Here is a 25669-nt window from a genome sequence, read left to right as displayed (position 1 = left end):
AAGTGTCATCTATGCGTGGGTCGTGCATCAGCTAAGAAACAGAGCCTTGCTTTTTTTTTTTTTTTTTTTCCCTCGGGAAAAGCTGACAAAAGCAAGCCTGTTAGGAGTCATTGCTTCACTCAGGGGATGGCTGACAATAACATCACTGAATGTGTGGGTGGGCAGTATGAGTGTGTAGGAGGAGTAACACCGTGTCGTTTGTTATAGCCGTGTGCGAATGCCATTGTGGCGCAAACACATATATGCATCACCTTGATTGGATCATGTTGGAAAATATGCCACAGATGAAATACATATATTTATTTATAATACATCTATTTGGGGGGAGGGGGAGTTATGAAGTCACCAGTCGCAGAATTTAGTAACTCAGCTCACCACATTTCTCCCTTCATTTCATAATTATGTTTAAAAAAAAAACAAAAAAACAGAAAGAAGACATTTGATGAAAAAGTTAGCTTTCCATCTGCTGTTTATGGAGCGTCTCCAAAAAGTCTCTCTGCATTTGGCATCCAAAAATTTGTAACTGTGGCTCCGCTGATTCCCAGTGCTGAGAGATATTTGCTTTTGTAAACATTGGATGAATGCTCAATGTCAAGTAGAAACATATGTAGCACAGAAAACTTTTTTTTTTTTTTAATTAAGTAGCCCCAATCGTTCCAATATAAAGATTTGTGTGCTTTTGCTTCTCCTAAGCACCGATTCTAGCACGTGCATATGAGAAGTGTCCTGTCCTGGCTGTTTCGCGAATATGATACAGGGTTTTTCCTGTGTACAAAACTACTATTACAAGCTACACAGACAGCGATTGCCATTGCATACAAACACATACTGTACTAGCCTCATTAACTTTTGTTACATCTCTCATTGGTTAAATATCAAGTGCAACACACAGGCTTGAATGCACGACAAGGCGCAATATCACACACTCAGAAGCACTCACTAATGTTCACACCCGGTGACACAGCAAAGTAATCGATGATGCTTCAGTCACAGCTCCGTCCTCCACTTTAGTTCCTCACAGTGGGCTTTTCCATTACTCTCTTTCAGCATCCATTTTCCACCTGTCCCTTCTCTGTAAAATACCCACTTTTCTCTTCTTTTATGACCTCTTGTCTCATCATCTCTGACCAAACTCCCCCATCGGCGCATCATCTTCCATTCTGTATGTTCAACTTACCTCCTCCACATCAAAATTTTTATTCCCTCTTTGTCGCCTGCCCTTCTCGGCTATGCCTGTCCTCTAGTCACTGTCATCATCATCATCATCATCATCACACTGCACCACATTTGCATTTAAAACATGTACATGGGGCCACAGTAACATTTACCTTGCTCCTGATCTAGTCTGAGAACAACAGCAAACAACAGGATTGACCTACACTGGCCACAACTTTAGGTACACCTGCACTTTGAGACTCAATAGAGCTGCATCAGAAAATTTTGCATTTGCAATAATAATGTTCTGTTTTGACTGAAATTAATGTATTAATGCCAATTCATCTTTAGTTTTATAGTAGTAGTCGTTATCATGCACATGTCAAAGTAGCAGGCCTATAGTATCCATCCATCCATTTTCTTGACCGCTTATTCCTCACAAGCGTTGCGGGGGGTGCTGGAGCCTATCTCAGCCTATCTCTGTGCACAAGGCAGGGGGACACCCTGGACTGGTTACCAGCCAATCGCAGGGCAAACAGAGACGAACAACCATCCACACTCACAATCACACCTAGGGAGAATTCGTAGAGTTCAACTAACCTGCCAAGCATGTCTTTGGAATGTGGTTGGAGACCGGAGTACCCGGAGAAGACCGGCCTATAGTATATTAAAGTATATTTAAGGATATACTTTCATGGGACAAAGCTGACAAAATGACACTTTGACAATAGCAATTATTTAAAAAAAAATAAAAAATAAATAAAAAAAAACTCAAAATACAGTCATAGGAATGCTGTCAGGTGACTAGAATTTTTAATCGCAATTAATCGCATGACTACAATAGTTAACTCGTGATTAATCACAAGTTTGATATCTGTTCTAAATGTCCAGTAAAAATGTACAATTAAATATTTTTTAGTTTTCATACTCATGTGAACAAAAATGGGACAAAATGTTAAACTAATAGAAATATGGCTGCATCTTTTAGTCATTGATAGTCATTTCATAATAATTCGTGAAATTGAGTTAAATTAAAAAGGTTTACTGTACTGTAAAAAAAACGAGTATGATATTGATTTGTGTTGAGGTTATTTTCTGCCACTAGATGGCATAATTGCACTTGTAAGACATTGATGACAAGCTCAGTGCATTTTTCTTTTGATATTAAGAACTATCGAAGCAACTTGTGAAATTCTGCACATTTTTAAAATTCTAAAATACCCCAGACTCCACATATACATGCATTCAATTTATTACTGCAAAATTTGGACGAGGACGTGTCTGCTACGTTGCAACTGGAGTTCCCCCAGTAAAAGTAAAGGGCAGTTATTAATCGCGTGTTTAAAAAAAAAAAAAGTGGCGTTAAAGGAACTTTAAATTAACTCAAATTGATGCACACCCCTAATTCATAGTTAAACCCCTGGCAACAAAAGCGAGTACACCCCGAAGTGAAACTGAATCTATTCGGGTAAGGTTTTTATTGGGTGGCAGCTTTGTGTACAAATGTATGTGTATGTATGTAACATAATACTTCAATACATCCATCATACCTCACAAATGATTTTAATTCCAACACAGAGAAGGCAGAATTTCCACATGCAACTCCACAGCACTGCCAGTCCTCTATTCCCCGTTGCTACATTGTATTTGCATTTAAACAATGTCCATGCATTGAGCTACACTAACATTGCCTTTCCCCTGATCTAGTCTGAGAACAACAGCAAACAACCCTCCCGGAGTGACACCGCAGAGACACCCTGTGCACAAAGCACACGCACGCGCTCCCAAACACAAAAGGGCCAGAAACGCATCTTGGCTGGGATTAGATGCGCAAACAGCGATTCCAAAGTGAAACGAGGAGAGCGTAGTAATGATGCCGGCCAAACGTGGCGAAAACATATGCGCCCGGACACGTGTGTGTTCAAATGCGGCCTTAACGTTGACAAACAGCGAAGCGCGTCCGGAAAAGAAAGTGTGTCGGTGAGGTGTCAACGCCACACGGCGGGCACATCAGTCAAAGCCAACAATGGCCCTGAGCAGTTTCACTGAGCGCATGAGTGAGTGTATAAGAGTGTGTATGTACATGAGCTGTCCCCTTAGGAGGGGACGTCAGTCAGACTCTTAACAAGTCCTCCAACAAAACACAATATAGGTCAGATAAAAGTAAGAGGGAAATGGAGCTTTTCTTGTAACTTAGGAAAGGAGAGCGAGGGCGCTGAGTACGAAAAATAATAAAGTGAAGTTTGGACTTAGGAGATGTGAACAACGATGTTGTGTTCTAATCATCTGGACCTCCTTCACCTCTGACTTCCTACTTTTGCTCTTTTAATGAGTTTTTTTTTTTTTTTTTTTTTTAAGTGTGAGGCATATCAGATGATTTAACACGTAGCTGCATGAGAATAAAACAAAAGCATTTTTAAACTTGCAAAGATGCCGGCAGCTATGTTAAAATGGATTCGTTTATTTCCCAAAGGGAGCTTTGAGAAGATTCACATACAATGTTGCGATGGTAATGGGATGAACAAGTTTGATGTCTAACCTACAATTATATTTAATTCACAAACATTGTACAGTGACTTTTTAATTTGTTGGTAAAATGTTCTTTTAAAGTTCAATTTGTTTGTAAGTGAATGATTCGAATTCGCCAGCTTTGATCTCATTAGATTTTGTAGGTGGTCCGAGTGATTATTTTCACTTGGAAGAGAAGAGTTGGTTCCATGCAGTGCATTTGATCAAATTGATATTGACTTTTGATGAGCCATGAAACATTATGTCAACAGCTGTGTGCGTTTATGGCACTTTTCAATGCACAGCTAAGCTTAATTATGTTCATGAGTCACAAAGATAAACAAATGCGAGGGGATCCTCTCACCTGTGCGAGATACTTGAAAGCAGATGTACATTTGCAAGGTCACAACAGACTTGTTAAACCATAAGTGCTGATTTTTTATTTTTACAAATTTATTGGAGCGTGACTTATGATGTTTGAGTCCAATTCCAGTGTTATAAAAACAGAGCACAGAAAATGCACTTAATGTTCTCTAAAATTCAAGTCAGTTTTATTGTGGTTGTCAGGCTAGTTTATGGAACCAGTGGCAATTCCAGCTAAATGCAAGCTTTTGTAACATTCGAGACGTATGGCGCCTCATAAATAGGCATTAATCCCTAACTGCACCATACAACACTGCCTGACATGTTCTATACTTATTCAAGATACTGCAAAGATCAGTACAATAAGTGCAACCTCTTAGTTCACTGACCATCAGGATTATCGAAAGTTACTCATCACTAGTCAATCATGTACCAAATTCCATACCAAGCATAAATATCTCACAAAACCAAGATACTTTTCGACAATTTGGCCTGTCATCACTAATATTTTGCCACTATTTTTACAAAGCCAGATACTGGTCCACGTACAAAAACATAGGCAAAGGATGACGATAAGGACGCTGATTTTCGGCCACCTTGCCATTCCACGTTAGAGGCGGGATCTACCTGGACTCACCTGCTGGTGGGAAAAGTTTGAGACGCAATTCTGCTCCCAGAGGAAATGCGTGAAAATTTGTGTATGTTCCGGTCCTCGCTGCTTTAGTTGTCAAAGCCATTGCATGTTTATTAATGTGCTTAAAAACACATTTTTGTGGTCGCTTTGAATGTTTTTTTTTTCTCTCTAAAAGGAGACCTCAATGGTGGAACATATAGTGTAATTTGACCAAAAACGGAAAATTACTGACAAAAGTCAACCCAAAACATAAACAGTTAGCGACTGACTCGAAGACAAAGTGGCTTGCTACCGCTTCAAGTACAAACATAAGCTATTGTCGAATGCGCTATTCAAAGGTTATGTTCACTTCACATTTTGCTGTTTTAAATACAATGTACACCTTAAGGAATTGAAATTTTATTGACTTAATTTCATTTCATTTCATTTGAAAAGGGACAATGCACATTAATGAACAACACGAGTTGTAAATATGCCAGATTCTAGCAGCAGTTGCTAATTTGCATCTGTAGTCCCCTATAAATACAATAAAATACACATCACATAGCAAAAGAAAATCAAGATAAAACAAATAAGAGCATTACAATAAAACAATAGAATACCATAATAAAATGACTCGATAAAAACAAATCAATGTAAAAAAAAAAAAAAAAAAGAGTTAATGTTAATGTGTTAATCAAACACAGCGGTCACTTGGAACTTGAATGGTTTGGCAGATTGACAACTTGAAATTTGTCAAATTGTAGAACAATACAGCGAAGATATTCACGTCAAACAAAGATTAGAATCACTGCTGAACGAACGGTTTCCACTCATCTTGTTGTTGTTGAGGTTGAGTGTTATATCATTTATATTTGCACCTGCATAGAAATTAATTGGCTTTACAGTACATGATCAAGATTTTTCAGCCGATCAGCGAGTTTGAAAAAAAAAAAAAAAAAAGATAACATATCACCGATTCGTAAAGAAGATGGAAATTTTTCTATTTACTCTACCATCAACCACTGTCATTTATCTGGGATATGGACTGGCACAGCCCACGAAATGTGAAAACACGTATAATTGACGGCAATTGAAATGCATGGGGGGAAAAAAATCTTCAAAAAACACTGATAAACATTGAATATAACATGCAATGTCTTATTTTGCGGAGCAATGACCAATCACCGATCGATTGGGCAACTTCAATCACCATCCAGCCTGTCAGATCGGTGTGAAGTTCAAGAAATTAACCATTTTGAATGTTAAGTCTAGAATGAACTATTTTGTATGTTAAAAAGTTACCTGAACAGGCAAAGGTCAAACCCATCCAAAGGCTTCATTCAGTTTTACGTATTTCTTTTGGATAAAAGGCATTGAAAATTGAGGAACTGGTTGGCTGGTTAAAGACTTCCGAGCGTCCGCCCACTGTCCATTTACATTCACGAAAAAAGAAAAGATAATTGGATTGGTTGACAGCTGTTGTCATGTTGTGGTGGCATCTTTCTCACTCACACGAAATCATTTTCAGTCCAATCCACTTATCCAATATGTTTTTTCCACCAGTTATCTATTCATTTTACATGACACATTTCTCGCCTTGGTTCTACAGTTCAATGTTGACATCTTAACACTGCTGTATCGAACAGTAGACTGCAAGATCACATTGGCTGGTTTTGTGTCTACTGCATTACATTGCAGATGACAAGCTACGGTTGTTCTTTGAATCTAATCTGGAAAATTTAAACAGAATACTTTATCATTAGACAACAACAGTAACATGAAGAAAATCGAGTAAATTACCTGCCAAGTTTTTATGCACACATTCATAAAAAAAAAAACATTTGTGCAAATCATGGACAAGTTTACACACAAATTGAAGTAGCTTATTCAAAAATATAAAACGAAAAAGTTGTCACAAGCTTTACAAAGTGTTTCAGAGGCCTCTACACTTGCACCCCCTCATCATCCTTTGCAGAGGTTATAGTCAGCATGCATCACTTTGTGTGCAGGAGCGTATGAATGTCACAAGTGCAGCGCTCAACCGGCGAAAGCTTTTTGTGATTGTTTGTGTACGTAAGTGCGCATGCGATGCAGCTCTGCTTTGTATTCACACCCTTTGCTGATTGTGCTCTGAATGGCGCCTCATCCTGCTGGGGAGAGCAAGGGTAAAAGGCACGGATGAAAGCAGGGAGCAGAGGGAGGATTAGGAGATTGGAAACGTGCATGTGTGGGGATTTTGCCCCCCCTCCCGCTTGATCAGGTGCAATGCGGAGAAAGTGTAAAGATCTGCTGAATTTGCGTAGCCATAAGCCCCAGTGGGTTGCCACAAATAAGTCACTGCACCGAGCAGGAAGTGGGTTTTATTGCCAATGATTTCGGATGAAGGAATAATGCTGCATTGAAAAGAAAAAAAAAAGTGGAAAGTAGAAATTTCAGACCTTTTACTAGGAAACATCCAAAGGAATGCCACACAGTGGCAGTTCTTACGGAAATTTACAGATATCACCGAGATGCAGCAGTCTAAGGATGGTCCACAAAGTTGCAATAAATAACAAAATACCGTATATTTCGGATTATAAGTCGCAGTTTTTTTCATAGTTTGGCCGGGGGTGTGACTTATACTCTGGTGCGACTTATGTGTGAAATTAACACATTATTATATAAATTCACGTTATTTTCACACTAAACCACAAGATGGCGCTCTAGGCCTGTGTTGATAAGTTCAACACTGCCGGTAGAAGAGCATCGTCTACCTCCCGAGTTGGGGGAGTTGTTTAAAAGTGACACAGAGGATGAAGATTTCATTGGATTTAGTGATTTGGAGTGAAACCGATAGTTTGGTAAACTTGTTAGCATGTTCTTTATGCTAGAGTTATATGAATAACTTGTAGTGATGGGAACATAATTCAGCCACGGAACGTTGGGACGAAGGGAGAGTTCCGGGTGGGAAGGTTTTGTTATGTGGAAAAGGGGAGTTCGCCTGTTAGCTTCTAGCTGAATGGGGAGTTGCTGTTAAGACCTCAGAAGCTGATGTCAATAAAATGCCAGCCTTTGGCTCCGTGCTTCAACACTCCGCCTCCGACTCCCATCACTGCTCGCTACAAACTCTTAATATGTTACGTCGTTGTTCTCTCTTTTATTTTTATTTTAAATTGCCTTTCAAGATGACATGTATGTTTTTGGTGTTGGATTTTACCATATAAATTTCCCCCAAAAATGCGACTTATACTCCAGTGCGACTTATATATGTTTTTTCCTTCTTAATTATGCATTTTTTGGCTGGTTCGATTTATAATCCGGAGCGACGTATAATCCGAAAAATACGGTAAATGTACGTGGATATTTTTATTGCACTAGATTGCCTAAATTGATGTTCAAGATAAGAAGCTTTGACCTTTTCTATTAAATTATTTCAGGAAAAAATATCACGGGCGTGAAAAAAGATTGACAGTTGTAAGGACTGGTGACATTCAAACTGCCTCTTCACGAATAAAATATATCCTCTCTTTAATGTCAGCCGCTTTTTGACTGCAACGTTTTGAGTTCAATGTAGGCTAGTGGGAAAGTGTGACGGTTCAGACTTCAGAGCAGTTTAAAAACTGAGCATGAAATCTCACATTTTCCAAAATAGCGTTATCAGGCGACAACCTATGAGGTGTTTGCAGCAATTGCACTTAAAAAGCTCGTCAAGCTCGGAATTTTACCGATTACACACATGAAATCACGAGCAGTCGTTGCAAATGTTCCCTGCAAGCATTATTCTTTTTTTAAAACTTCAAAACAGAAGAGTTAACAAACATAGACAAGTGAGAAATTACAAGAAAAGCCTTACTAAATGAATCAAGAAAAGGCGTGAAAATGGTCTTATCCACAATGGGAGAGGTTTCACTTGAGATCATGGACAGTTATATAAACCTTCACTTTTTTAAACCTTGGTAAACCGTTAAACCGCTATTTGGCCCATTACAAATTCTGTCATACTATATCAAGGACAAAATGACGGTTCAACTATAGCTCACCAATTATGTGGCATTGTAATTTCCAAGGCATGTTCTAGAAGTGATCTTTTGAAAATGTAAACACTTATAGAGATTTATAGAAATCGTGTTGCATCTTGATGTTTATCTGTTTCCTATCTTTGCAAACCATGTTCAGTTTCTTCACATAGTTATTAATAATTACAGTTGATTAATTAAAAGTATAAATTTTGTATTTCAGAAGCGCGTATTAAGGTGGCAGTTTTTTGCATCAGTGCCCAAGAAGTAGTTCTTACTTTCAAAAAGGCTTCCAGCAAAGAAAAAAAAAAGAAAAAAATCTAATGTTTTTTTTTTTTTACGGTTAAAATGAGGCTAGGATTTTAATTGGAGTTTCCTAATCCCAAATACTAAGGAAGAATTATAATAAAAAAAAAAAAAATGCAACCCAAATAAGATATTGGGCCTCAGTAGCTCAAATCAAAATCTAGACTTATAATAAATTGAATAAATAGATAGTGACTTCCCAAACAAATTGCTTTTCTTAAAGTGATAGTCCAAGGTGTTTCTATTTTTATGTCAACGCTTCCACAAGCAAGTCATATGATTTTGCATAAAACTTGATTAAGAGTCACTGATGTCAGTCAGTCACACATCCTACGTAATAGTCTCCATTTCTGCACTTTCATTGCTTCATTTATCAAAGGCTGCTTCCTGTCCTCCATCTCCCTCCGGAACCAATTTGTTCATAACCCCATGAATTCTGGAACCCTGGCTCTCTGTGCTAAGGCAACCAGCACTTCATAATTAGACTGTACTAGGTATTACCGCCATCGCGACAAAAACATGACCTTCCCCAAACCAGGATGTAATTCTGGTTATGCAGCCAAGCAGCCACACGGAGGGAGTGAGGATGCGTGTGTGGAAAAAGTGAAGCCGAATGATGAAGCACGAGCGTAAAGGGAGTGAAAGATAAGCAAAAAATTTTTTAATTAGGTGTGCTGTTTAGGGACCGATGACAATTAGTGAGATGAAAAAATGCGGCAAAAAGTGTGAAAATCTGTTGTGGAACTTGGGCAGAGTAAAAAGAAGAGTACTGTATGAGGCAGTTACAACAAATGGGCCTGCACGCATATTACAGATGAGCGAGCGTGATTCAAGGAAGGTGTCAAACATGAAAGTACTACAAGTGAGAAATAACAACTGCTCGGCGGTGTGAACACTGATAAGGGGCAAGGACAATCTGTTTCAGATGATGGAACATTGCAAAAAAACAAAACGTGTGCGCATTGAAAATTGTGTCTGGTAGAGTGCTAACAAAGAATATCAAAGTAGGCTACAGCACAACTTTTAGAGTTCAGAGCCCCTGAGGTGATGTGAGTTGGAATTCAATGAGAAGACTACACCTCGAAAGTCGCGCGAGCTTCAAAACGACGGTCATACGTCTGCGTACCTCACAAGATCTCACAGCAGCAAGCTTGACATCTTTTGTGTGTGGGTGTGTAGCAGCAGAGACAAGGGGAGTAAAGAGAGGAAGACAATATTTGTGTGTGTCATGTTTCGGTTCGGTGGGGTTGGGTTTTTGTTTAGTTTTTGGGTGTTTATGTTGTCTTTTGTTTGGTTTGTCTCCCCTTGTCAGCATTGTTCCGTTAGGTCCTGTCCTGTCCTGTCCGGTCCGGTTCGGTTGGTGTGAAAATTTGTGTTAACATTGATGAAATACTTGATAAGAAGTGCATAAGACATTGTATGGAAAATTGACTTTGAAATTATGTGTATGTATGCATAGTAGCTTGTGGTGTGCATTTTTTGTCCTATACTTCTGAAAATGTCAGTGAGCGAATTTTGCCGAATTGTGATGTCACCATTTTTTGATTATAGATTGTCATTTGAACCGTCAAAATGAATCGATTAATCCACAAGTAATTGATGATCAAATTAATCGACAACTATTTTAATAACTGAGTGATCGTTTGGAGCCATTTTAAAATTTAAAATTGTCCGAATCCTCTGATTTCAGCATATCAATAGTGTTGTTTGTTTTTTGTTGTTCAGTTGTTCCCTGATTTCTGTAGTCCTTTATGAAAGATTGATTATCTTCTGTGTTTAAAAGAAATAAGACATTTGCAATCACTATCAGGGGAAAAATGCATTTGTAATACACTTTAACTCATTTGCTCCCAATAACTTATAAACACATTTTTTAAAAATGTTTTAAGTGTCCCAAAGACGTGTTTATACCTTATTTTGTTGTTGTTTTTATGCTAGCACATACAGAAGGCTTTGATTCAGCCTCTCAACTGCAAAGAACGGTTGCAGAAATGGTAGTTATTACACAAATGGCCAGCAGGTGGAAGCAGAGCAAAGGAGATCAACCAGGGCCATGTTGAAAAAAAGCTCAAATTACTCACAATTTTAAATACGTTTGTGAAAATTGATTAAACTTAGCTATATTCTAATGCCAATTTCTGCAAAATGGAAACAGATAGAAATATACTTTTTTTTCCTGGTGAAAGAAGAGACTTTAATCGTTCTTTTGATAGGTTCCATGTTTTTATAGCAATAGAACACAATATTCTGTGGGCCTTGTAAAATCAGTAAAAATCCAGTAAAACAGCCGGGAGCAAACGTGATTGCTTGTGGTGAAAATGGCTAGGAGCAAATGCAAAATTAAAATGAATCTGATTCGTTGATTAATCGACTGAATAATCAACATATTAGTCGATTCTAAAAACCAAAACAAAAAAAATCGATAGTAACAGCAGAAATTGTCATGATTATTATTCGAACTTCAACTTCACTAACCAAGCCAATTAACAAGTATCACAAAATGTGCATGTTCTACAAACAAATTTAACAAGGTAGGAATAAATTGTAAAAGTTCAACATGTCCAGAGATTATATTTGTTGACAACGAGCCTTCATTTGTCCAACACCTGAGCTCATTAAGCTATCGAGCTGACTTAGATGTGTACACGGACAAAGTCAATCTTGCCGCTTCATTATACTTGCCTAACATGAGCGAAATTAAACTTTAATAAGTGACAGAGGTGCAAAAGGTTAATAACCACCCTTAATAATTTTGGATTAAATACCCTGTAATGAAATCACGGAGCTTTGCTCAATAAAATGTGTTCCACTAGAAATGCTTCATTTCAAATGATGAAGATTTATATCTACTATCTACTTTAGGTTTGTATATTTATTCATTATTTTTGGAAGAATTTTAAGCTAATTGGAAGACTGCTCCAACAAAACCCGTTAATGAAGTTGTCTAATTTGAGTTTAATGAACTTTAGACTACAAAACCCAAAAGAAAAGAACATTTTTTTTATTTTTTTTTGTTCAGTGAGATGCCTGAGGCCATAGATGGCTGCGTTCAGGTTGTGCCTCTTATTATTTAATATGTGAGGGGGTCGATGTTTTCATTCTGAGACCACAATGGTGAGTCACAATGGTGCCGTCCGAAATGCTAATGAAATAACCGCACCAGTGGTAAAATATCACAAAAGTCATATTGTTTGACAAGCGCAGCCTCGACCCGGGCTTCCATATTTATGAGCTAGGACACAACCTTTACCTCAACTTGTTCTTCAAGGTAACAGCCGAGAAGGGCATGGCAACCAAACCAACAACATGCTTTGTCTCTTGAGACACACAGTTTGCAGAAGTTCATCATTATTATTTCTTTTTTAAAGGACTAATAAATAATTTGAGCAGTTAAACTTCGGTTTCTTCCAAATACTTGCAAATTGTTTTACATTTTGAAAGAGAGGACGGTCAGATTACGGCCATGTATAAATATATATTTTTTGAGAGGGCGGAGCAATAGTCCAAGAAAAACACTCAAATTTGCGACGTTATAAAGTTGCAAATTTGCAAGAAAAAAACTCGTTAATTTGCAAGTTTATAAAGTGGCAATTTGCAAATTTAAAACGTGTTAGAATTTTAGAGGAAACAAAAAACTGAAACTTACAAGAAATACACATAGCGTAGCTATAGTCTAATCATTTGAGGATTTCCATCCATCCATTTTCTTGACCGCTTATTCCTCACAAGGGTCGCGGGGGCTGCTGGCGCCTATCTCAGCTGGCTCTGGGCATTAGGCGGGGGACACCCTGGACTGGTTGCCAGCCAATCGCAGGGCACACAGAGACGAACAACCATCCACACTCACAAGCACACCTCGGGACAATTCGGAGCGCCCAATTAACCTGCCATGCATGTCTTTGGAATGTGGGAGGAGACCGGAGTACCCGGAGAAGACCCACGCGGGCACGGGGAGAACATGCAAACTCCACCCAGGAAGGTCCGAGCCTGGACTCGAAGCGGAGACCTCAGAACTGGGAAGCGGACGTGCTAACCACTCGACTACCGTGCCGCCCCATTTGAGGATTTGTTGGTGGTTAATGGGACACTGTTTATAAAATGAAAAGACAGTTCGAGCACCCTCTGGTGGCTCGTTGTTTAGTGCAATTTAATTTTCATTTGGCATGTTTTGGCCCTTCTATGTTTAAAATCTACCCTAATTGTCAGAGGAAGGGGAACGTAATATGCCTGTGAAGCAAGTCAATATGTGGAACTCAATGTGTGTGTGCATTAACAACATAACGTAATAATAATAACATCATCATAATAATAATAAAACATCATCATAATAATAATAATAATAATAATAATAATAATTCACATAACATTGCTGTTGTGTACAAAACCACAATAATGTGTTTTGTTTTTATGAGCCCATTTTTTTTTTAATGTATTTATTTATTTTTTTACAATATTGTGACCTTTTTTAAATATCGCCAACCTCCCCAAAAATATTGTGATAATTATCGTATCATGAGCTTCATATCGTTATAATATCGTTTCGTGACGTTTGGCTAACGTTACATCCCTAAAATATATATATATATATATATATATATATATATATATATATATATATATATATATATATATATATATATATATATATATATATATATATATATATGGCATTAATACACCGTCATAGATATTGTATTTTGCTACAAATACAGAAATATGTTCTTGCCCCAGAGACTTTGGGAAACTTATTTTAATGTGCACCTTTGCTGGGTTCATGTTTGAGAGCGTCAAGGCCACCATGCAATCTGTTCGCAGCCCAAATATTTTCATCATTTCCATGGCCAGAAATCCTACATTAAGCAGATTAGGGAAAGATTAAAAAGTCAAATTAAGCAGTGGTGTGTGACAGACACCAAGGCCACAGAAGCGTGCGATGTTGTAAGGGCAGAAAGAAGAGAAACCGTCAACATGCCTGAAGTAAAATTCCTTCCCACAAAAGGGTAGCATGAAACATGATTTGTCTCATCAGACCAGCAAAGCACAAAAAAAATGTTTGGTTTAATTTAGACATAGCAACCCTGTTGAATTCTGCCTGTGCATCATTAAAAGCTGAGCCACCAAAGAAGGATTAAAAAGGTTCTACGTTGATTAATTGCAGCCCAAATGAGTGATTGTCCTGTTGTGATATCGAATGTGCTGTTTGGGACCCGAGTGTTTAGCTTGGCAATGCATCACAATGTCCAATCTTTTGAAGGCGTACGTGTTAGATCTGTCGCTCACCCGCTTATATTTACAATATACCGTAAATATAAACCTGTGATTAAGTTCTTACTCGTCTTTTTAATCTAAAAAGTGCACCAATTCCCTGCAGCTGCACGTAAAACAAGCATAATTGGGAACCAGAAACACAGCCAAGTATAAATCTAAAACCACTTTGTTCTTTACTTTTTTTTGTGTTAACAGCGGAGCATATTAATTGGCACAACAGATGGTTGGTTTCATTATTACATCTGGAAAATAGATGATAGCTTGGGAAAAGCACAGAAAGTTAAAAAAATAAAAAGTACAAAACATTAAGGGCTAATCAGGTCAAGTAAAAACATTCAGAACGCAACACTAGCTTGTCTCTTGTAGGATAGAATGAAGACATCATTCCCTTCAAGAGTTGTTGTTGGTTGCCATTTTAATGAAAACCTAATACGACGGACATGTGGCTCAATATCTGTGATTAACTTCTGGGAAAATGAGCAATCAATCACATTCTTTATTGCTACTCTTGCAAGTCTTGCACTCATAGGAACAGTAATCACAAGCAAACACTTTTTTAACTGTTGCTCATGTAAAGTGTTTATTAATTACATAGCTGATGTCAGCTTCCAACCAAATTTATTTTTGCTTTAATTGCTTCAAGACACAATTAAGCAACAACCAATTGTGATTGTTGATTCGGTTTGATAGAATCCAGTTGTTTGTAACCTTATAACACCAAAACAATGCACCTACATGTTTTCTTTCACAGCTAGTCTTCTCTCATCCCGAAGTTTGTTTTGATTTATTTACGCTTTCTTGTTTTTTTTTCCCCCTCATGTATCCTCCAAAATGCAGCAAACACTTCCGCTCGCTAGCTTCCTCTTTACTGGCCTGTAAAAACGACCCGTGCAGTCAAATATTAGGGCTTGTTTTGTTTTGAAAGAAGGCAAAAGTAATTAAATTCATACTATCATAGACTCGAAAATTGCTTTCGTTTGGTAATCCATCTCAATAAACAAGTGAAGTTAATTAGATTTCATAGAGCTGCTGTGTCATTGTTGTCTAATTGGCAGCTGAATTTATTCATAGCATTTCACACCTCTACTGTGCTGACTGTCGATCACCTGACATCTGCGGAGTGGGGAGGAAACTGTCTCCACCAGAAATTAATCCCTTGGAAAATGATTGTCTTTTCAACTTTGTGTCACTCATTTCATGTTACTTTAGGCATTTGGATAATGGAGTCGCCGTTTTGAGGATGTATTGTGCGTTTAAGGAGGTTTGTTTGTTTGTTGCGCCGTTAACCTTGTATTGTCAAAGAGAGCAAACCATTTTCATTATTTTGGTGAATAATATGTAAATAAATAAATAAATAAATAAATAAATAAATAAATAAATGAATAAATAAATGAATAAATAAATAAATAAATAAATAAATAAATAAATAAATAAATAAATAAATAAATAAATAAATGAACGTGGGTACTGACCAATCATTTTATTTGTGGAAAAAAATATTAAATTGAACAAATTTGAACATAGGAGGTTTTGGCCTATTACCAGCAATAATACTGCTGGGCCAATAGCAAGTATGGATTTTCAAAAGTAATTTACCATTATGACTAGTGGGCTGTATGTGGAGACCAGAGTCAAAGTCTTCCACAAAGACCTCATAGCAAACACCAAACACAAATACCCCCACATCGTCAGCCTGTGAACTTCACCGAGTAACCAAATCTGTGATGCTAAGTCACTGCAGCTCTGCTTAGCTTTTGCTTTTGATGGTGCAGTCCATCCCTGGCTTCCAATTGGTTGTTTTTTTGCCCAAATGAACTGCCAAGTAAACTAGACAAAGTGAAATTTATGCAGAAATTCTGTGGAAATACTGGAAGCTAAATGCTAATTAAATATTTCCCAAGTGAGATTTGAACCAACACACTTACATTGTCTCCATAACGTCAGGCAAGTATTTAACATGTGAGCCAACTTGGCTTGTTGGAAATCATGGCTAATGGCCTATTCATATCTAAAAGTGTTATCTGAATGTACCCTCCATTCATTTAGATGGAAAAATGTAACTAATGATATCCAATGAAAAAAATGCAAAAAAATAAAATAAAATTCATGCAATAGCACCACCTAGGCATGCAGTACCCACCATTTATTTGGATAGTTGGTATACATGTAATCACTTAGCATAATTTCCATGTATACATTTGCAATGTACAGTCAGAGGTGGGATTCAAACCCACGACCTCCTGGTTACTGGACAATGCATTTTACCAAGTGTTCCACTGAGCAGTATTACAGAGGTGGTAATGATGAGAAATTGTATGTATGGAAGTGATTCGATGTCAGTCCCATTGAAAATTAATAGGGAAAGGTTGATATTTAACATTAACTCATTTGCTCCCAAAGACGTATAAATACATTCTAATTTAAATATTACCAGTGTACCAAAGACATATTTATACGTTTTTGTTTATTTTCTTATGCTAGAGCTCACAGAAGGCTCTGAACTGAAGATAACGTTTGAAGCAATGGTAGTAATTACAAAAACGGCCCGCAAGTGGCAGCAGAGTATAAGAGATCAACCAGGGCCATGTTGCAACAAGCTGTTTTCGCCACAGTTTTAAACAGATTTGTGAATAATGATGAAACTGAGCTATAGTCTAATGCTAATTTCTGCAAAACGGAAACCGATAGATAGAAATGTACTTGATGAATCAAATCAAAATCCAGCAAAACAACAGCGAGCGAAAGGGGTTTGCTTCAGTGAAAATGGCTGGGAGTGAATGAGTTAAATTGTGTGAATACTATAAGTATTAAGTACTGTGAATTTAGAGGTGGGAATTCAGAGTGCCCCACTCACTGACACATTTTCAGAAATGTTGTTTAATTTCACACTTGATGTTTGGGACTGTCTACCAGGAAATAGTACATTTTGCATAATATGCCTCTTTTGAAGTAAATGTGTGTACTACGTTAGTGTTAAAAGATATTTGACCTTCATATCCTTCCGCTTTCCTATTTAAATGACAGCATTAATACAGAAAGTGTAGGTAAGCAGCCAGTAGGTTGACAACAAAGGAGAAGTGCTGTCGGACAAAACACACAAAGTAAGACGGGGGCAAGCAAAAAATAATGGAAACTGTCAAAATAAGTGGATCACAATGGCAAAGGAGAGACGAGGACTGACTGACGAGACATGGTGTAGTGGTTTTGCATGAGAAAATAGAATTATAAAATCTTCAAAGTCTGACATAGCAGCCCAAGTATGGCACAAGGGCACATAAGTTCACGTAAAAAGAAGACGACCGTCTGATGGGCAGTCATGAATAAGCAGATGAGCTCATTTAAATAATAGAGGATCAAAGTAGCACGCTCTCATTCTATTTTGGCACTAACTTGAGTGAATTTCTTAGATTTAATGCCTTGCTGATTTTGAAATTGGCAGCAAAGCAAAAACATTCCTGGATGCAATAAATATATTTTAATATTTGCATGTGTACAAGATGTGACATTAATTAATGTTTTGCAAATTGTAGAGGTATATTGCAAGTAGCCTTTCCCCTCACTAAATATGTTACCATACTTTTGCTCTCTCGACACAAAAGGTTGCCAGCACGGCGGCTGAGTCAGCCGAATGGCAAAGAAAATCTTCATTGTACTAATTAGTTTCCTTTGCTGTCTGTTAAAGACTTTATCTCCCACACATCTTCTTTCCCATCTTATCAGTCCGTATCTGCAGACTCCATCTCAAGGTGATTGTTGTCTGCCACCCACTTAAAAGGGCCACTATTGCCGGAGTGTGCAGGAACAGCATTTCACTTCACTTCAGGTCAACTTGTCCAAAATCAGAATGAAAAACAAAACAAACAAAAAAAAGTAAATTATACGGCTCCATTCTCTGAATGGATCCAAAATTTCATTTTGCGACTGCACGCTGTCATGGAGACCAAAGCACACCAAATAATATCTAACTAAAATGAAGGAGCACAGCTGGCTTGTTGAAAAATCAGACAGTCGGTTATGTTTGAAGATAAATGTTTTTGCTACCAGCAGGTCTTTTCCACCGTTTTGATGCTCTTTTGCAGTTCTCATAGAGCTTGTTAAGTTTGGAGTGCCTCAGGGATTTCTGCAAAGGAGCTTCCAGACAATTTGACTGCATGTTAACCCTTTAGTGACCACAACATCAGCTTCGGCCAGCTTTACATATGAACACGAGCGACAACGATGGCCAATGAGTGGCTGTTTGTAGGTGAGGAAATGTTATCTTCCGCTTTGTTTTTGGCTAATGCAGCACCAGAAGCAACACTTCAAATAGCAACTTTGTCATCAATAAATTACCGCAGGCAAGTTGTGCAAAGTGGTTTATTGTGATCTGAATATTCAACGTGACCCTTACTCCCCGTGGCAGTATAAACACCTCTTTACTTTGATGGAAATATTTTTGAAATATGGACACAAAACGCGCACACACACCAAAGGCTTTAAGCCCTTTGAGTCAATACCATTATCACACAACAATGGGGACAGATTTCATCTTTTTTTTAAATGACCTTGAATTATTTTCTGCCCATATAAATAAAGACAAAAAAAGGAAGATGCTCATGAAAGGCAAAATAAAGTGCAGGTGCTATTTGTATCTGCTGCTACAATGCACAACACTAAGACTGTCAACATCGTAAGTGGATTCCATATTCCAATTTTACAGTATTTCCATTTCAACACATTAGAGCAGGCCAGACCTGTGAGACCTTTTTGGTGCTTTTATTTGATTTAGCCTATAAAAAAAAAGCAGTGTATTACAGTACAAACTACATCTCTTGCAAAGTGTGTCTTTTTTTTTTTTGTCTTATTGCTTTTTGGCTTTTGGCAAAAATAACCCAAATTTAGTCAAAAAGGGACAGACCAAACTTGAGTTGCTCATATGAGCCAACATTAGTCAACATTTAGTCAAATGGATAACCCACAAAACAACCCATTTTTTTGGATTTGGTTAATACAAACAACCAAAGGTGGTTTCTTTGTTTTGTTTTGTTTTTTAGTACTTAACAACCTTTTGTTATTGTTGTTTTTGTTGTTACTTGTTAGTAACTCAAAAAGTGTAATCAGTAAAAAAATAAAATAAAAAATAAGACAAATTGTGTCAAAAATGGACTAAAAAACTTGAATTGGTCATTTAACCTGAAACGATGGGTCAAGTGGGTAACTAAATTTGACAATTTGACTAAATCGCCGGCAAAGAAACAGGCAGCCCCTTTTTGCTCTCAAAATGAATAAGGCATAAAACAAAAACAAAACAAAAAAAACAAAAAAATAAATTTTGAGTTATTCTTTTGACCCAAAATTTTTGGTTGAAATGTGTAAGCGAAAAAGTTGAGTCGGTCACAAAAAATATTGTTGTTTTGTAATTACTGGTTTAAAAAAAAAAAAAAAAAAAGACCCAACTTTTTAGTTTAAACACATTAAATACTGTAAACCTTAATGTTGGGTCAGTCGCTTTTTGACCCAATTTGGGTTATTTTTTTATGTGCAGTTTTCTTGCCCAGGGCAAGAAATTATGATAAATGCAATCGTCAAGTGCAGCAACAACCTTGAGATTCAAGAAAAACATTTTCCAGCTTGGGAAAATTGAGGTGTGGCCTGCAATTGTCTTCCCCACACCAGCTGCAGATTCCACTCAAACCAGCCAAAGTGGCCATCTGCAGGCATTTTGCATTAGTCCTCACTGAGCAACACAGCTGTCCACATACTGCCACTGTCAATGGGAGGAATGCATCACATAGGAAATGACTTAAAAAAAAAAAAAAACATGTTAATCGTAGTGATATATATTTATATGTAAATGTTTATACACTGTATAATCAACATCTTTCAACCAAGCCTTGTCTATGTGGAGCACAAATTAACTTAAGTGGAAGACAAGAAAACTCATGTCAATGATTACTGTACTTTTACTTTTTTTTGTATTAATGAAGCTCAGCAGCATATTTGCCTTAATCTGCAATACACTAAATCATTGTGATTATTACAGAACCAAAGTGAAAATATTTTTGCCAATTTTGGTCAAGGCAATATATACATTAGTGTTCCTGCTGTATGAGGTCATTAAGATTTCAACCCGCAGTGCAGAACTCAATCAATAAATGCCAGTCATGCAACTCAGGCCAGGTGGGTGATTACTTTTTCCTGCACTTATCAGTTACAAATTATTGGATTTTTTTTTTCCCCATGCAAGCGAAACAAAGGTGAAATCATGCAAGAAGACGCGTCTTCTCAGCATATATTTCCTGAGGAAATTTCAATTTCCATTTACTTAAACCATGCTTACATTGTTTTCATGCTGCGTCAGTCGGTCTGTTATACAAATAAAAAATAAAAGTGTGTCATACAAAAACAAAATTTGCTAATTCAGCATGATAAAAAAAAAAAAACGCAATCATAAGAACATAAGTGTTTAATTTGATATATATGTTTCATATAAATAATAGCATGTCAGTGCTGGAATGTCAGCACATTCCGAGATTTCTCTGGAAATTATAGTCTCCATTCACTTGAGAGGGGAAGGTCCTGCACTTGAGCTTTAAAGCATTTTGATTACACAGAACAAAGTGAGGAATAGCGCCGTGCCAAAGACTTGTCAGCACACTGTGGCTCATAATAAAGTGCAGTGCAATTTTATTAACCGGCGAGCAATCTGGGTACACTACATAGTGGATGGGAAATATTATAGAAAAGAATGTCAATATAATAAAAAGTATGAGTTTGGGCTTTGTCGGGGGAAGTTTGAATCAATCCAAGCGAGCTGTATTTCAACCGTGATGAACAAGAACAGCTGCTATGTACACTTGAACACGCATTACAGACACTACAGTGGAGCCCTGAACGCCTCAAGGGGAGCAATGCCTTCTGGGAAAGTGATTGATGGATCTAAAGAGAGATATTCACAAATGGAAACATTTATATCAAATGTTCTATCATGTGCTATGTCAACAGGAAACACTCGCAAACACACGCGTGCAGTCAATTTGCAGCCTTTGAAACAGGCTGGGTTTGTTTTGAAGAAATACACAAATTTGTGAAGTATGTTTCCATATGAAAAAAGCATTTACCTTTATGCCTGCATAGTCACATCAAGTAAACAGCAGGTTGGTGACACTTGCCAAGACATTCAGGTCAGGGACTTTTTTTTTTTTTTTAAAGATTTTTTTATGGTAGACAAAATATTTTAAGTGAATAACAATACAAAATGACATTACGTTGCTCATTTTTATAAAAATATACATTGTTATGCTCTTCAATGACTGGCCCTGTATGAAAAAAGTCAACAATAATTAATGAATTGAATAATAATAATAATAATAATATTAATAATAATAATAATAATAATAATAATAATAATAATAATAATAATAATAATAATAATAATAATAATAATAATAATAATAATGTATTACTTTGTATGTTTTAATTCAAAACTTGTCCTTTTTATAAATCTTTAATCTTGTAGAAGTTCACAGCATTTTCTTTATAAAATGCTGTGAAACTTCTACAAGATTAACAATGTTTTGAGTGAGCAAAACCACACTAAGGCAATGCATTATGGGTATGTTCAAATCAATATTATTGAACTGAAGGTATCTCACAGCACTTTATATGTGGAGCTGATGCAGAAGCACGCTCCTTGCACATTAATTCACATTTTCAAAGGAAAACCAAGTGAACTTTAGATGAGCAAGCATTATACCAGTCAGCGAGTCACCAAAAACACAGAGACAGCGTTTACTTTTGAGTACGCAGCCTTCTTGAGCCAGGTATCGGTATTGGGCCGATACCTGGCCTTTTTTCAAGGCATCGGTACTCGTAACGACGGCGATACATTTTGTGGCCATTTTTATGATCAGGAATCAGAAATTAGAAGAATAAGAAATCGTCATTGATTTCATGCAATTTTAAGGAAAAATGCTGTATTGGACTTTCTATAAAATTACCTTTTTTTTGGAGGGGGGGCTCGGAAGGGGGGGTTGCATCAAAAGTCCATTGGTGTCATTATTTGGTATCAGTGACTACTCATGAGTTGAGTACTAGTAATCTGTCTAAGAAAAGTGGTATTGGACGTCGCTAATATATAGTATATAACAAAACACATTGCCAACATGGATTTACATACACTGGAGACGAAATGTAATATTGTGTTAGTAGCCATTGCACATATTGCACTGGTTGCTGAAAGTGAGCTTACAGTGATACAAAATTCAACATTGTTTATTATTGCAACAGCCTGGGGACAAGGGCTGTGTTTCTTAGTCTGTTTGATCTGACCTTTTATTGTCCTGGATTGCATTTCTGAGGGCACAATTGGAAAAAAAAAAAAAAAACACGAGTCCATCAAGATGCTGGCAACTTTTGTAATGCAGTGGGCCCGAAACAGTTTCTTTAAAAGAGGAGGGCAGACCCGATGATATTTATTTTTTTTTGAGTGTGTGTGTTGTGTTGATGATCCTCTGGATTTCTGGACGATGAAAATTGAGTTTCATGTCTTGCTTTCTACTCAAACTTTGAAACCCCACTGGTGACACGCTGCCCTTCCATTGATGAGAACTCGGAAATTGGACGCACTAATGGAGACCAGGATGGGTTGAGGTCTGCAAGGTCAAGCTCAGTCGACGAGACTGATTCATCAGCGGATCCGAAGTCAGCCCACATCACCTGATTACCACGTTTCCTACCGAGATGCAACAAAAGTTTGTTGGCAAATGTCATACAAGGCGACCAATTTAAGCATCTGCAGTCTAGCTACTCCTGATGTTTCCTCTGCATGTTGCAATGCAAATCATGCCCACCCCCGGAATTTCTCCCATTCTGTTTTTTAAATCCCACTTCATTTGATATGTCATCGTTGTTCTATAGTCTAGTATAGTTAATATTACATAAAGACTTGAGAAATTCTCAAAACAAGGGTAGATTAACGCTTAATCACATAAGCACACTCTGACGTCTATTTTTAGAGTAGTTAATTAAAATGGCTTCTTACTGGGGTGGTTTTATCACCCTTATCATTTTACCCCATGAAAAAGCAATAGAGTAAATAATAACATCATAACTGTTGTGTTTTTTGTGCCATATATGACCCTCTAAGAAGTGCATGTTTTGTTTTGTTTTTTGCAAAGACGTACTTTGAGACTAATTGTTGTGTGCTGAAGGGTTGCATCCCAAAGCGCAGACACAAATAAGTTTGTAACTATTTATTCACATAACTTGATTAAACGAAAAACAACGAGAATGCATCGAGAATCACGAGACGCCAAGCCCCATTGGGCTGTGGAGAAGCACAGAGGAACAGAGAGCAATAATCCGGCAACACACACGTTTCTCAGACAGCTTAGATAGACAGTGAATCGATCTCATTGGCTGTGGCAAAACATGTGATTAGCTGTTGACCCGGTAACGTGATTAAAGATTCTTGACATCACATAACATCACATTGCATCAAACCAGCCGGAACCTGATGCTGGTTACATCAGTACAAAACAGACATTGACCTCAACTCAACAGGTCATGGACTCAAACTTGACCCAGGCGTGAACCCAGACATGAGATGAGACCCCAGACAAACCTCCTGCATGACTCGAGTCTTGACAGTAATGAGAGTACTGTATTTTCCGCACTATAAGGCGCACCTAAAAGCCTTCAATATTTTCAAAAGCTGACCATGCGCCTTATATATGGATCAATATTGAGCCGCAACAGGTCTCGCTGTCAAGACGCTATCGGTGACCCTGCGCGATCGGTGACGCGCATGCGCAGAAGATCCCGCCATCTTGGATCGCTAGCTAATACTAATACTTTACCTCAGAGAAAATAAAAAAACAGCTGTTTATTCATTTTGGGAGTGAATGGAGTTGTCAGAAAGCTGGTTTGTAATCTATTAATAAAGTTTGACTGACCTATCTGACTGTTTTGTTGACATTCCCTTTAGCGCAGCACCATCTAATGGATGCATAACGTAACCCCAGCCTCTACTGTAGCGCCTTATATATGGAAAAAGTTTCAAAATATGGCATTCATTGAAGGTGCGCCTTATAATGAGGTGCACCTTATAGTGCGGAATATACGGTACACGGTTTCGTCAGTGCATAGGACATTTCTCCAGGTTGCCTAGAAACCTGACGGTGGCCGCTTCTGAAGCAAACCTCACTGATAGTGACATTATAGTTGAAATTTACGCATCTAACTGGGGCATTATTAAATGACATTGAAACTCATTCAAATTAATTTGAAACTATTTTACACTTTCTGCTGATCCTTCATGTTTTTATTCCTTTCGCCATCAAGCTTACGTGCATGTATTAATGATCATTATCCTGTCAAGCAACGTAAAATTATGCACCACCGTCCTGTCCAAGAAAATTGATGATTTGCTGAGCCCAATTTATTCTTACAAGCATTGATTATGTAAAAACGTCAGCGCTGCATAATACTCTGAAATCATATATTTAAATTTGCTGTGTGACTTGGCTCACTTATAATGTTGATTTTCTTTGACTTTCTCAGAAATGCGCTGCTCCCTTCTATTGCACAAAGCACAAACACACAAACATATACAGACAGACACAAGGGGGATAAAACATTAGCTTACGATTCAAATGTAAGTGCATCTTTGCCAAGAACACAGCGATCAAACAAAGCTGTTCCAGAAAGGAACATAAACAACAAGCATTGTGGGAATGTCTTTGGCTGTCAAAGTGGGACAAAAGTACAATAGAAATCTCAGTGGTTGTAAATGCAATTGTGAAGCTACAGTGGAGAAACTTTTCATCCTTAATATCAAAATCAATGTCTAATTGCAATGACATAGATATTGATGTGAAAACTAACAAACACCCCCCAAAAAATAAGTTGGCTCAAATAAATCTACAGCATTCGCTGTTGGTAAATAGCATCGCACTTGTCGTGAGAAATAACAGATGAATCAGAGCCTTGCCAGCTTATTGATTATATGTGTACAGTGCTTCAGCCTGCTGCAGGAGTCTTCATGCATACTAATGCATCTTTGGGACCGGGACACAATCCAGCAATGTTTTGGTTGCTTTAGCATGTAGCCACCATTGGAAGATGATCTGTCCTTTGTAATTGCTCCTCACATCAGTCAAAGTGGGCACCTATCCACATCTTGGTGACGCTCCATTTTCACAGAGAAATTTGTGGACTGTGGAAGCAAAACTATTATAAATGTTGATTTCTCTCAAATTTTAAAGGACATTTCGGTCCTCCCAGTATGTTTTTATCCAGAGATGTATTTTGAAAACAACTTAATATTGTTTCTACAAGGGAGGGTATGATTCAGTTCCCACTTATTGATGGTGTGAATGCGCCAAGGCGACGAGTAGGCTCCAGCTGCCTGTGACCCTGAACTGGAAAAGCAGTATAAAACTGAGTGGATGCAAGAAAATCAATATAAAGAACAGAC

Source organism: Festucalex cinctus, chromosome 6 (genome assembly GCF_051991245.1).
Source record: "Festucalex cinctus isolate MCC-2025b chromosome 6, RoL_Fcin_1.0, whole genome shotgun sequence".
In the NCBI taxonomy this organism is placed as follows: domain Eukaryota; kingdom Metazoa; phylum Chordata; class Actinopteri; order Syngnathiformes; family Syngnathidae; genus Festucalex; species Festucalex cinctus.
This window is presented reverse-complemented; position numbering follows the sequence as displayed.